The sequence below is a fragment of the Arabidopsis lyrata genome, assembly GCF_000004255.2.
Source record: "Arabidopsis lyrata subsp. lyrata unplaced genomic scaffold ARALYscaffold_2, whole genome shotgun sequence".
Lineage (NCBI taxonomy): Eukaryota > Viridiplantae > Streptophyta > Magnoliopsida > Brassicales > Brassicaceae > Arabidopsis > Arabidopsis lyrata.
The window spans coordinates 3,489,512-3,502,461 of NW_003302554.1; the positions used below are offsets into that span (position 1 = coordinate 3,489,512).

General features: G+C 36.2%; 2 pseudogenes; one reads left to right on the plus strand and one right to left on the minus strand.

Annotated features, from left to right (window-relative positions):
• Positions 1 to 2,765: 2,765 nt before the first annotated feature.
• LOC110230876 lies at positions 2,766 to 4,439 on the plus strand (annotated as a pseudogene).
• A 4,645-nt stretch (positions 4,440 to 9,084) lies between these two features.
• LOC9324224 lies at positions 9,085 to 11,769 on the minus strand (annotated as a pseudogene).
• Positions 11,770 to 12,950: the final 1,181 nt, after the last annotated feature.

Genomic DNA, 12,950 nt, shown 5'->3' on the forward strand with positions numbered 1-12,950 from the left:
ATAGACTCAAATGACCAAACAAATGTTACACTTCGACACTATCATATCGTCTAAGTGAGCGAAAACAAACAGTTGACTAAGTTTGTTTTAAGTCAATGTAGTATTTTGCTCAAATATAATAGTCTGACTAGTTTATTTGAATTATTTTAGTGTTGAGGTTGAAAAAGACATTGTGACTTTGTTGAGGTATAGAAACGCACTATGCAATTTGTTCGGGTTGAAATTCACCATTTTCCCATCTTCCCTGAGTAATAATGATCCAGTATTTTTTTTTCCCAAAAGTCAAAAAACACAGTCTGACCTTGACCAATGGTGCAATTTAATTGTGCAATGAAGTTGTTGAATTGTTTGAAAAGTATATGTAGATTTAATTTAGTTCGAATATATTCAACATCTATTGAATTAAAAGAAAATGGTAACACTAACTAAATATTCAGCCGAATTCAACCAGATTCAGCAATTCCGCAGTCACCATTTGCATATAAAACTAAATTCAGCTAGATTTAACAGTTTTTTCAACACCAACAGATACGTAGATATGTTTATTTCTAGTTAATTTGGATAACAAAGAGTACACTATTCGAATTAAAATATTTTGGACATCAAAAATTACACATCAAATTTATATTTTAAAATAAGTCAGATTATAGAGATACAATATATGAATGATTCATACACAAAAATATTACTACCAGAATAGACAAGAGACGATTCATGTTCAGATAACTGTAGAAAATTTTAATAACTTAAATCAAATTTTAAAATTTTGCAAAAACAACTCATAACTATGCTAAAATATTTTAGTAATTTTATTAATCATCCTGATCATATTATTGATTAACCTACTAGAGAACAATAAAAAAAACAAGTAGATAATCTATATTATATTATCATGTTATTTTTTGAAATGAATTTTTCAATAACGCTTTGACACATCTTTTCGTTAATTATTTACATATTTTTAATAGTTCAAAATTAAATACGGAAGAATAACTCAATTTTGCTATACAAACATATTATTATATTAGTGTTAATTTTAGATTATTATCTATTTTATTTAGATATTTTTAATTATTCTATCAATATTTATAATTTTTTTACGATACTTTTCAGTAAAAGTCTTAATTATTTTAACAGATTTTACCTAATATCACAAAAAGAATTCACGTAGATTCAGCGGTTACTATTTGAAGATGTAAAAATTCAGCAAGATTCAACTGAAAATCACTAAAAATTCATCCAGATTCAACAATTCAGCCGGATTCAGTCAGAATATGGTAATTCTTGATCAGAATATGTAAACCGCGATCCGAACGGAGTATATCCATCTAGGCCTGGGCGAAAAAACCGTACCCGAGTACCCGAACCGAAACCGACCCGAAAAAACCGGTTCGGGGCGGGTACGGGTATTATCTATTTACCCTATTGGGTCTTGTATTGTCGTACCCGTGGGTATAGGGTAAAACCCGATCCGAACCCGATACCCGAACGGGTACCCGATTACCCGAAATTACTTATATTTATACATATAAAAACTTTATATATATGTAATATTTGAGCTAAATACATTTATATCCAAATATCCGAGAGTAATTACCAAAAATTAAATGCACTTATATTTATATATTTAAGACTAAATATATTTATACGCGAGATGCTTGTAAATTTTTTAAATATTTGAACAAAATTCCGGTTATTCGGATAAATTTTTGGGTGAAACTCGGATATTTGAGTAAAATTGCGGATAAAATTCGGATATTAGAGTGAAATTTCGGGTAAAATTCGGGTATTTGGTAAAATTTTGGGTATTTGGGTATAAAATATCCGAACCCGATGGGTGCCCGATTTTTTCGGGTATTTAGCGGTTCTAAAAATCTAAACCCGAACCGACCCGAACCCGATTAGACCCGAACCGAAACCGAACCGATATTTTAGATTTACCCTATTGGGTCCTAAACTCCTCTACCCGAAAGACCCGTACCCGATCGGGTTTTACCCGAACCCGACCCGCATACCCAAATGCCCACCCCTATATCCATCCCCAAACATAACCCGATTAATCTCTAGTTATAAAAAAATTAGAAAGAGATTAAGTCTGTTTGGCAACACCCTCTATAGTAATGGCAAATGTGGAACTTTTTTTATAAACCATATGTTAAAATCCCGTTTGTGCTGCCGCTTTAATATAAATTATATAATAGATTATTTCCTTTGATAAACATATCCTAAAGGCTATTATTGGAGAAAAATTATGAATTATAGATAGTTTACTACATAGAACTCTCCTTGGCCCATTCGTTGAATAATGGTTAATTAATGCTTTTACACCGTCTGGGGTTTGAGTCCCAGACTCTGCGATTTACAATGCTATTGATTCAAGCCGCTTTAAGTTAATTTCTCAATGTGCATCAGCTCAAAAAGCATGGAAGACATTGGAGAATATGTTTGAGGGCACTACAATCGTTAAGAAAACGAAACTGGATATGTTAGCTTCACAATTTGAGAATCTAAGGATGGAAGAAGAAGAAACTGTTGCTGATTTCAGTGCCAAGTTATGTGACATATCTAATGAGTCGTTTGCTCTTGGAAAGCTTTACAAGGACAAAAAGCTGGTGAAAAAGTTGAAGAGATCATTACCTGCAAAATTTGAGTCAAAAATTTCTGCAGATGAAGAAGCTCATAATCTAAATGAGATGGCTTTTGATGAGTTTGTTGGGATTCTTCAAGCTTTTGAGTTAAGTAAAGCATATGAAGCTAAAGGAAAGATGAAGAAGGTAGATGAAGTGAAGAAGGAAATTGACATTGGAGTTGCTCTTAAGGGATTATCAACTGAAGATTCAATGGCTATGTTGTCAAGAAAGTTTACTAAATATCTGAAGCGAAAGAGAAAAGAGAAGAAGGATAGAATTGATGAAGAGTTGAGAAGTTCATCAAAGAATGTGTAGTGTTTTGAATGCAAAGGTTATGGACATGTTCGTTCGGAATGCGCCAATCTACAAAAGCATAAGAAGAAGGCCATGAATGTTGTGACTAGTGATTCTGAAACTAATTCAGATGATGAAGAAGAACTGAAGAATTTTGTGGCTTTTACTAATTTTCTGCCAGAAACTGCAACATAGACTGCATCAGCGTCTGCAACAGAGTCTGCATCAGCATCTGCAACAAAGTCTGCATCAGCGTTTGCAACAGGATCTGCATCAGCGTTTGCAGCAGGATCTGCATCAGTGTCTGCAACAGGACCTGCAATTAAAAGTGAAAACGATGAATGTGATAGTGATGCAGAGAGTGTTGATGATGAAGAATTTGCTGAGAATTACAGCCTTATATGAGCATTGGCTTAAAATGGTTGAGGAGAATTCAGTGTTAACTAAGAGCATCTCCAACCCACCTCTATATTTGCCTTTAAACTCTATTTTAGAGGCAAATTTGCTCCAACCCACCTCTATTCTCACCTCTAAAATAGAGATATCTATTTTTTTCTATATATATAGAGGTGAGAATAGAGAATCTCTATTTTTTCCTCTATAAATAGAGTTAAACTTTTTAGAGGAAAAAATAGAGGAACACATTGAAGTAAAAATAAAGAAAACTTACCTCTATTATAGAGATAGATCTAAAAATAGGAAAATACATTGGAGATGGTCTAAGGAGAAACTCAAGTTAGAGGCTAAAGTCATTGAAGCACAGAAATATACTGCAGAAAAAGAAGAAGAAGCATCACAAGCTAAAGTACAACTTGAAGAAACTCAAAAGAATTTGAGGATGCTTAATAATGGCACAAAGAAGTTGGATCATATTCTGAATATAGGCAAGACGAATAAGTGTGGCCTTGGATTTAAAAGAAATCTTTCAAAATCGGATCCAGTGTTTGTTTATGGTGGTAAAATCACGTATGCTTCAGGAACTGACACAAAAACTACAGCATGGACTGCAATAAATGCAAAGACAGTATCTGATACGAGAACTGATACAGAGTCTGATTCAGGAAAAGTTAAAGAACTGCAGAGTGTACCTCGACGAGTTTTTCGACCTGTTTGCCATCATTGTGGTGTTGTTGGGCATATTAGGCCAAGGTGTTTCAGATTGTTGAGGGAGAAAAATCGAATGGAGAATGCTTATGATATGAGATTTCATGGTCCTACATGTTATCATTGTGGAGTTCAAGGGCATATTAAGAGGAATTGTTTCAGATTCATTCCAGAATCCAGTCATGTAGGCTTGAGGCGCCGGAAGATTTGGGTTAGGAAAGATGATTTCTATGGAGGTTGTGTACTAGGCTATCAACCTTGTATTCCAAAGCGGAGAGAATTTTCTAAGTAGTTTTGACCATGTTGTGACTCATTCAGGGGGAGAATGATGATGTGTTTCGTGATAGTGTTTTGGAGTTAGAACTGTTGAGTTCACAAACATTGTCAAAAAGGGGGAGAATGAAGATGTAGCTGCTGTATGATGAAGTTGTTGAAGGAGTCAAGAAGTAATACAAGATTTTGTCTGATGGAGTTGCTGAATTATTCAAGAAGTAATTCAAGATACGACTGTTTTTGTGTGAGTGTCGGTTTCTAGAAGGTTTGAGAAGATATGTTTGGAGCGTGTTTAGAGGATGAATCACAAAGAAAAAAGGACTGAAAGAGATTTGGATGACTTGATGAAAGTGGAGTTTGATGAGAAAAATGAAAAGTATAACAGGAAATTTACTTTTTCTTATGCAAATTAGAAATCTTCTCCTATGGTGACTAAGAAATTGTTTTGGCTATATAAGAAGGAGCTGAGGACATCTTGGAGAAGCAAGAGAGCTGAGACATAAAGAAGAAATCTTTGAGAGCTTTCTGTGAGATTGTGTGCAACTTAGTTTTGTGGGTTTGTGCTTGTGTGATCAAGTGGTTTGTTTTGAAGCTAGGCTCAAGGGGAGTTTAGCTCAGGTATAGGTTATCCTGATTAAATCTAGACTCAAGGAGAGTTTAGTTAAAGGTAGAGATTATCCTTAAGATTTCACGTTATAGAAGGGAGCGGTAAATCAAGAGGGTTGGGCTTCTTTTACGAGTTTGCGAATTGATTGTAATTTGCTTTCTTGTTCTAGTAAAATCGAATCTGGACTTGGTCACGGGAGTAGGAAAAACCGAACCTCGTTAACAAATTTCTTGTCTCTTTTACTTTCTACAATTTATCTTACCTCATCCGCACTTACAAACTGCACTTACCTTTCTTTTCGATATGTGAGCTGGTGGGCTACTTGTTGCCGTATCTTCATCTGCGTTGTGGTTCCTATGCTTCAAGCTTTTGCTTACTAGTTTGTATGGGGTATATATGTGGCTTTGGGGAGAGGGAAAACGGAAGTGTTCCACGAATATTGTGGGACTTGGAATAGTTTTTATTCTTTTGCCCATCCAAATTTGAAGACATCAAGAAATGAGATGGTTCAGATTGTATTAAGGGTTCTTAATCTGTTTTTGGCTTCCTCTAACTATTCTCTGTATTTGTTTCAAGGCGTCAGCGGGAAGCGGAACTGAAGCTAATAGAGGAAGAAACTACGAAACAGGTGGAAGAAGCTATTACAAAAAAGGTTGATGAAAGCTTATAGACTGTGGAAGTCAAGATAGAAATTCAAAGACGGTTGGAGGAAGGACGGAAGAGACTTCATGAAGAAGTTTTAGAAACAGAGATGATAGGACAGAGGTAATACTACACTATTAGAAACAGATGTGTCGAACATAGAACAAAAAACAGAGAACAAAAAACTGTTTAGCTGAATGACTTTCAGACTTTTGTGATAACTTTTATTTCTCTGATATTTTTTTATTTGTCTCTGATAATTTTCTTAGAATGAGACTATATGCTTATATAGAAAAGAAATGTAACTGCACCCATTAAACCCATGGACTCATTATGTCCTACATTAAATATAAAATTAAAACCCCCAAATTGATTATAAAACCAAAACAGACAAATGTTCTATTTATAGAGAAACATTTGTTCTTTTATATTTGTTTTTGGGTCAAAAAATTGGGCTAAAATGGAGTCAAAATCGATTAACTTTGGTCAAAATTTTGGGTAAGTCAAATCGGATTAAATATTATCGGATAACTGATCGGTTCAATTGGAGGCGAAGTTTTAAGAACAAATCCGAAAGTACGTGTAGTTTTATTGAGATTTAAGTTTTTTTGGTGTTTTTTTCAGAGGCAAAAAATTTGGGTTGAAAAGCTGAGATTGCAACTAGTATAGGGCTGAAAAATCAGGCAACCCTAAAATAAAATGGTACTTATTCGAATTACTTATGGTGGGCTTTGAATATGGTTGAGCAAAATTTCTATACCTTGCCAAAAAATTTGAACCCGAACCAAAAATTTCCAAACTCGAACCCAAGCTAAACTAGAAGATAACCGGAATAGTATAATTATTTCTATACTGAATTATCTGATTCCGACCGAACCCAAATTATGTAAAATCGAACAAATATAACCAAAATTCATTAAAGACCTAATATTTCATATAAAATATTTAAATAACTTAAAAATCTAAAAAAACTGAAACCCTGAAAAAAAAATTGGAACCATTTTATATTTTGATCCCGAATGGGACCTATTTTCTGGAATCTAAAAAGTTCAAACCAAAACCAAACTCCGATGTTTACCCCTAGCTGTCAATATAAGTAAACCAAACAGCACAACTTAAATGCACATAACATGTTGTTTAATTTAAAATAAGCTCAAATCCCAAAATTCTTAATTGAGTGTACCACCAATGTCATAAACAGCTAAAAGGCATTTGAATTATTTGATTCGTTTTCTTCAATGTCATAAACATGTTGCAACCCAAATGACGCCTTTTCTCTATGGCGATTCTCTTGGTGATTGGAGAATCCTCTATCGTTGTCTCTCTTCTCCTTTCCGGAGCAATTTTCGACATATTCAATGTATTTGTTTTCGGTTTTCTCAACTTGTTTTAAGTAACCGTCTCTCAGAACCGCCATGAATGAAAACCTATATATCTGTCGGACTCCTCCGATTCCTCTGTGTTTTACTCCTGTTAACAATTTCAAACAAGTATTAACCAAAAATGAGCGATTACTTCCGCAAGTCGATCCAAAGTGTGGACCTCGGAATTAACGAGGCTCATGTTTCGTTGCCAACAGAATTATGTGCGAGAGCGGTGACTGAAAACCGCTACTTTCTGATGGTTACTACTAACAATCCCCAGAAGCGAAATTCTCAGAGTCATGATTGGTCAAATGCTTCGTGTGTGGGGTTCTGCTAATTCATGTGTGGGACGGATCCTGGGACACAGTTGTGTTCAATTTGTGTTTCAAAGTGAAGAGGCACTCAATTTGGTGTTGTGTTTCAAAGTGAAAGCCATCAGATCATATTTCATAGATTTGCAAGTATGTTCCACTTTCTTCTTCATGTTGTACTCTTGGAAGATGTCAACGATACCCATGTACACAACCACATCATATATTTCAAAGAGCTTGACAATTCCTGGTTCCTGAAAACACTAAAAAAGTATCAAAAACTATATGTTTTCCGCAAAAAGACTCGATAAAACATACTCCCTCCGTTTCAAAATATAAGTCGTTTTAGCTAAAAGCACGCCGATTAAGAAGACTTTAACACTGCTAAACCTAATGTGTCTACTATAAATAGCCAATGTATAAGAGAGTGAAAAGAAATAAAAGAACAAAGATGTCTTCATTTCTAGCGTATTTCAAATGCGATGTTTCTCTCATGTGTTTTGCAACTGTTTCAAGTTTCAACATAGCTGGTGCCGAGTCCAAATATACCAAGCATGCTCAAGATAGAATCAAATTGATTATGTTATACCATATCTTTTCCCAAGGATGTAATATAAACCATGCTTGGATGGGCATTTCTCCTTGTCTCCTTACTACAAACCTCGGGCAATATATAGGAATTATAGTAAGTTAAACCTTCCTATCAGTGGTATTTAATACAGCAACTTTACCTTACTCTTGCTGGTCAACTCTTTGGCAAACTGAATTTATGTGTTCTTCACATAGTTGATGTGAGGAGTTGAATTGGTTACTTGAAACTAGCCGATTTCTTTGCACCTTTTCAAATGTTAGTTAGTTATGTAGCTTAATCAATGTCACATTTGAATATCTCACGCCTTACATGGAGGTTTTCTTTTCCTATAGTTCTTCTATATTGTGATAGTTCCGGAGACTACGTGGCAAGATTCAAAGGAGCTATCGAAGAGAATATGCATTAGTTGTTGCGTACATGCGAAAGAAGATGAGAAGAATTCGTCATAGATGAGAATAAACAGTAGCTGCCTAGCTAGGCCAGTAAGCTTTAGTTGCTCAGGTCCAAACTTAATTAAAAGGCGCACCTACAGCAGATGTTTGACCTTTGAGCTAGGGTCACTAGAGTGAGAAAGTGGTCAGCAAGTCCTGATCTCGACCTTCCTGTTTAAAATGTGTTTTGCTTATTCTGTAAGAGAGAATAAGTTTCACACCGTTCTCTCATTTTAATGTTGGAATCAGATGCTGAATGCGAAAAATAGAAGACGACTACAGCAGATATTTAGCTAGAAACTATGGATCACCGGACTGAAGAACCAAAGCACTTGCGGAACAACCAAATTTGGAAGCCAATGAAGTGAATGCCAGGTTATGAAGATAAAACAAATGGTACCATATATTTTATATGATTCGTAGACTGTCAATTATAGCGAAGTCAATATCGATTATCAAACCCGGTCTTTAGATTAGGAATAACTTGTCACACACAGTGTGTTTGCAATGGGCTCTGCACCAGCTAATTCACTTTTGACTGCAGAAATCTCTCCTTGGCATTTCTCCGTTAACTATAACGACACCTTCAAAGGGAACAAAGTGTCTTTCAAGACTTGGATCAGAAGTACATTCTCTTGACAATAAGAGAACCAAGGTTCCTCACAGAAATCTCCCGCTTCAGTCATGTGTCCTAGAGTTAGTTGTACGAGAGTAGTTGTTTTATGTTTAAATAATTTATTTGGCTAAGTGAGATTACTAAATATTTTTATTTGGCTAAATGAGATCGCTAATTTTAAAAACTAAAGAACGTAAACACAATTAAAATATGCATCCCATGTCAAAATAACGCAGGAGACAAAGAAACAGAGCATATCGTCCAAACATAATTCCATCAATATTCAATAACCACAAACTTTTACAAACAACAGTACGATCTAAAAACATAAAATATGATGCAATTTATCAGGAAGTCAAAGTAACGGCACAAACGCCTGGAAATCTAGTTATATCCCTCGGACTTATCTAGCAAACCTAGATGCAAAATTATTGATATTATGGTGCAAATAAATTCAGAGACTATCAGTTACCCCCCTGTGACTTATTCAGAGATGCATATTATGATGCAAATAAACCTGGATGCAAATTATTGATATTCTCAAGCAGCTAATCAGAAACTAGGAGGAGGAGGGACGGGAACGGTGGTTCCAGCCTCAATCTGACCACGACCAATCAAGCGCCAATGCCTGTCGACACGGCGGCTTAGAGCCACCTTCTCTCCTATGTTGGTGCAGACAGGCACCGTCAGTTGCACTTTCATCATATCTTTCTTCACTCCTAGAACCTTAGCTCCCGCCGACATCGACCCGATGTTCACCATCAGTATCTCTCCCTTGCTTAGCTTTGCCACTTTCATCTGCTTCTCTTTTTCCTTTGTCCTCACCCCAATAAGACGGGTCAGAAGCTGGAAACTCACCTCAAGCTCAACATAGACATCAGGGAGAGAACCCATTTCACCAAGCACTTGACCAACCAACCTATCAGCACGCGTGAGCGTAGGGTCCATCGTTGTCCCAACTCCGATCAGACCTCCCGGCACAGCAAACTGAAGCTCGTTCTGTTCTGCGTACAATGAAGTGATACGGGAGTAAATGGGAGAGCACCTTGGGTTTCCAAGCTCATCTTTGCTAACGATACCAGGTCGGATCTCAATCAATTGGTTTACTTTCAAAACACCCTGCAAAGAAAGCAAAGATCAAATTGGACCATGCAATACAAACAAAGGGATGGCAATTATATACTAAATTGTTTAAGCAGAAGCTACCCAAGCATGATAAAAGTCGTTTAGTTTGTTTTCCTAATGTTTTGCCCATTGATAACAATTCAATGGAGGACTGCAGAAATGAAACTACACAAAATTCCAGCGAGATGGCAAGATAATTTGAACACAGTCCAAGGTAAATGAAGAGAAGAGGATCAATACCCGGAAGATACTTCCACCTGCCACTCCACCTTAAATATCAGCAACCTCATAGCCAGGTTTATTGACATCAAAAGAACGAATGATTATCATCTTTGGCGGTGACACAAAATCCCTTTTAGGGATTGGAATCTTCTTGACAATGTACTCGCACACAGCATCAATGTTGTATTTCAGTTGTGCTGAGACAGGAACTATAGGGGCACCCTCGGCATTTGTGTTCTGTAACAGGTTTGTAGCTTAACCAACTGATGAAGAAAATATGCAACAAGAGATCTTTTAGAGATGGGAAAATTCAAACCGTTATAAATCTCTGAATTGCTGTGTGCTGTTCGATGGCGGCTTTTTCTTGAATGAGATCAATCTTGTTCTGAAGGATTATAATATGCTTAAGGTGCATCATATCGACGGAAGCAAGATGTTCAGCTGTCTGTGGTTGAGGACAGACCTCATTCGCAGCAATTAAAAGTAGAGCACCATCCATGATGGCGGCCCCATTGAGCATTGTGGCCATGAGAATATCATGTCCCTGTTGAGAAAACAGAAAACACCTCAATGGTTATAGGAGAAGTAAGAGTTTCTATTTTTTTTTTGAAATATGCATCTGAGAAGTGTAAAACTCATCATACCGGGCAATCCACAAAGGAGACATGCCTCAGTAGCTTCATCTTGCAGTTCTCAAATCCAGGGACATCGCAATTTGGGTTGTCTTCTTTCCCACTCCCATAAGACCTAGAAAATAACAGATAAGTTGCTAGCTAACCTCATACACATCAAAAGAAGATTAAAAGCAATCGAGAACAGAACTCACTTGTAGCACATTGGTCTAGGGCACTTGTTATCCTCACATTGGTAAATCTTGGCATTTGCATATCCAAGTTTAATGGTAATGTTACGCTCCAATTCATTCTTAAAACGGACAGTCTGCAGAAACAATTGATATGAAGTTAGAAGAACCTCTAGTGACAGTTCATTAGAAAAAGACTCAATAGTCCACTACCTGCACACCAGAAATAGCTTTCACAACCGTAGACTTTCCGTGTGCAACATGTCCAATGGTTCCTGAGATATAGACCACAGTTAACATTTTAGCTTCGGTGCACTCTCAGCTTATATAGACCCAGAGCCTCGACTGAAACATAAATAAAGCAAAAATTACCTATGTTTATGGTTGCCTGGCGAGATATGACCTCGGGAGACAGAGGATGTAGCTCATTTACATCAAGCTTACTTAGATCTTGTTCAGCTAAACCCTTGTTCCGCCCCATTATGACAAAAAGGAACCGCCTTTATCCTGCTAAAAGCAGAATCAATCAAAATTTCAGAATCGTCGCCACCGGTAAGCTAAAGACGATTCTAAGGTGCCCCGAAACCTTAGGGCTTCTACACAGCAATAGTACTGAAAATCCAACTGATTTACTTTGAGATCGACAAACCTGATGGATGGTTGGAGGCTTGAAGCGGATTGGCGAAAATAATCAAGTTCGCTTGGAGGAGATGTCGAAGAAATATAAGTCGGCGTTGAAGGTCTTTTATACGGTCAAAGTTAGGGTTTTTTTACTATTTCTTTTTTCCTTTTCCAAACCTTCCTCCATTTATTTATTGAAACTAGGTGAGTGTGGGTTTTTTTTATCTTCTTCTTATTTTTTAATACTTTGTCTATTTCTTCTACCCCTAGTATTAGGCCTGGAAGAAATATCCGGAATCCGCAGATATCTGTTATCCGATCTGTAAAACAGGATATTTGGGTGATTCGGATCCAGATCTGGATAATGCAAAAATTTTGAAACGGATAATGGATATCCGAAGTTATAGTAAACGGGCTTTAAAAAGCTTAATGCCCATATATGTGGAATAAATTGTGATTATTCCATTCCATATCCCTATCATAATCTACTGGTTTCACATAATCCTAGGATCAATACGTAAAATTCCATTCATTCCAACTGTGAAATTGATATCTAGGTTCAATAAGTAAAGTGTAGATCACAATAACCACTTAAAGTGAGAAGTGAACGATAAGCCAGAAAAGTATTTGATGTTGATCTTTCTCTGACGACTATGGACTGCTGCCTGCTGGCATATGTATTATCTCGATCGAACATGTTGTCTTATGTTGTTCTAAGATAATAATTATTTTTATACTATATGTGAATTATTGAGCATCACGTTGGATTTGTAACAAAGTTTTTGTTGAATATGAGTTTGTGGCTATCGTATTGCAACAATGTCACAACTCCGATCCGTATTATATAAAATCATTTTTTGGTAGAATGAGAATGTATCAGCTAAAAACTGATAATTGATTGATATCGAGATTATTTCTGAAGATAAAAGACGAAGTTGAGTCTGATAAAAGAAATAGTGATCTCTTAATTCTATATCACAATCCAAAGTAATTAATATATGTATCGTTGATTGTAAGACTTTAACGGCTATTAAATTGTAAATGCACTGTGATACCGCATGTTCTAAAATGTCGGATCACAGAAATTAGGGCTGTAAACGGAGCGGATATCCGGTTTTTTTAAAATATCCGTATCCGCATTATTCGCCAATTTAGTATCCGTATCCGGATCCGGAATTCCGGATATCCGGTATCCGGATATTCGTTGAAAATCCGGATATCCGCGGATATCTGCGAATATCCGGAAATAGTGTTTTTTTTTTTTTTGGACAAACCGGAAATAGTATTTTAAAATCCTAAATTCATTAATATCATAC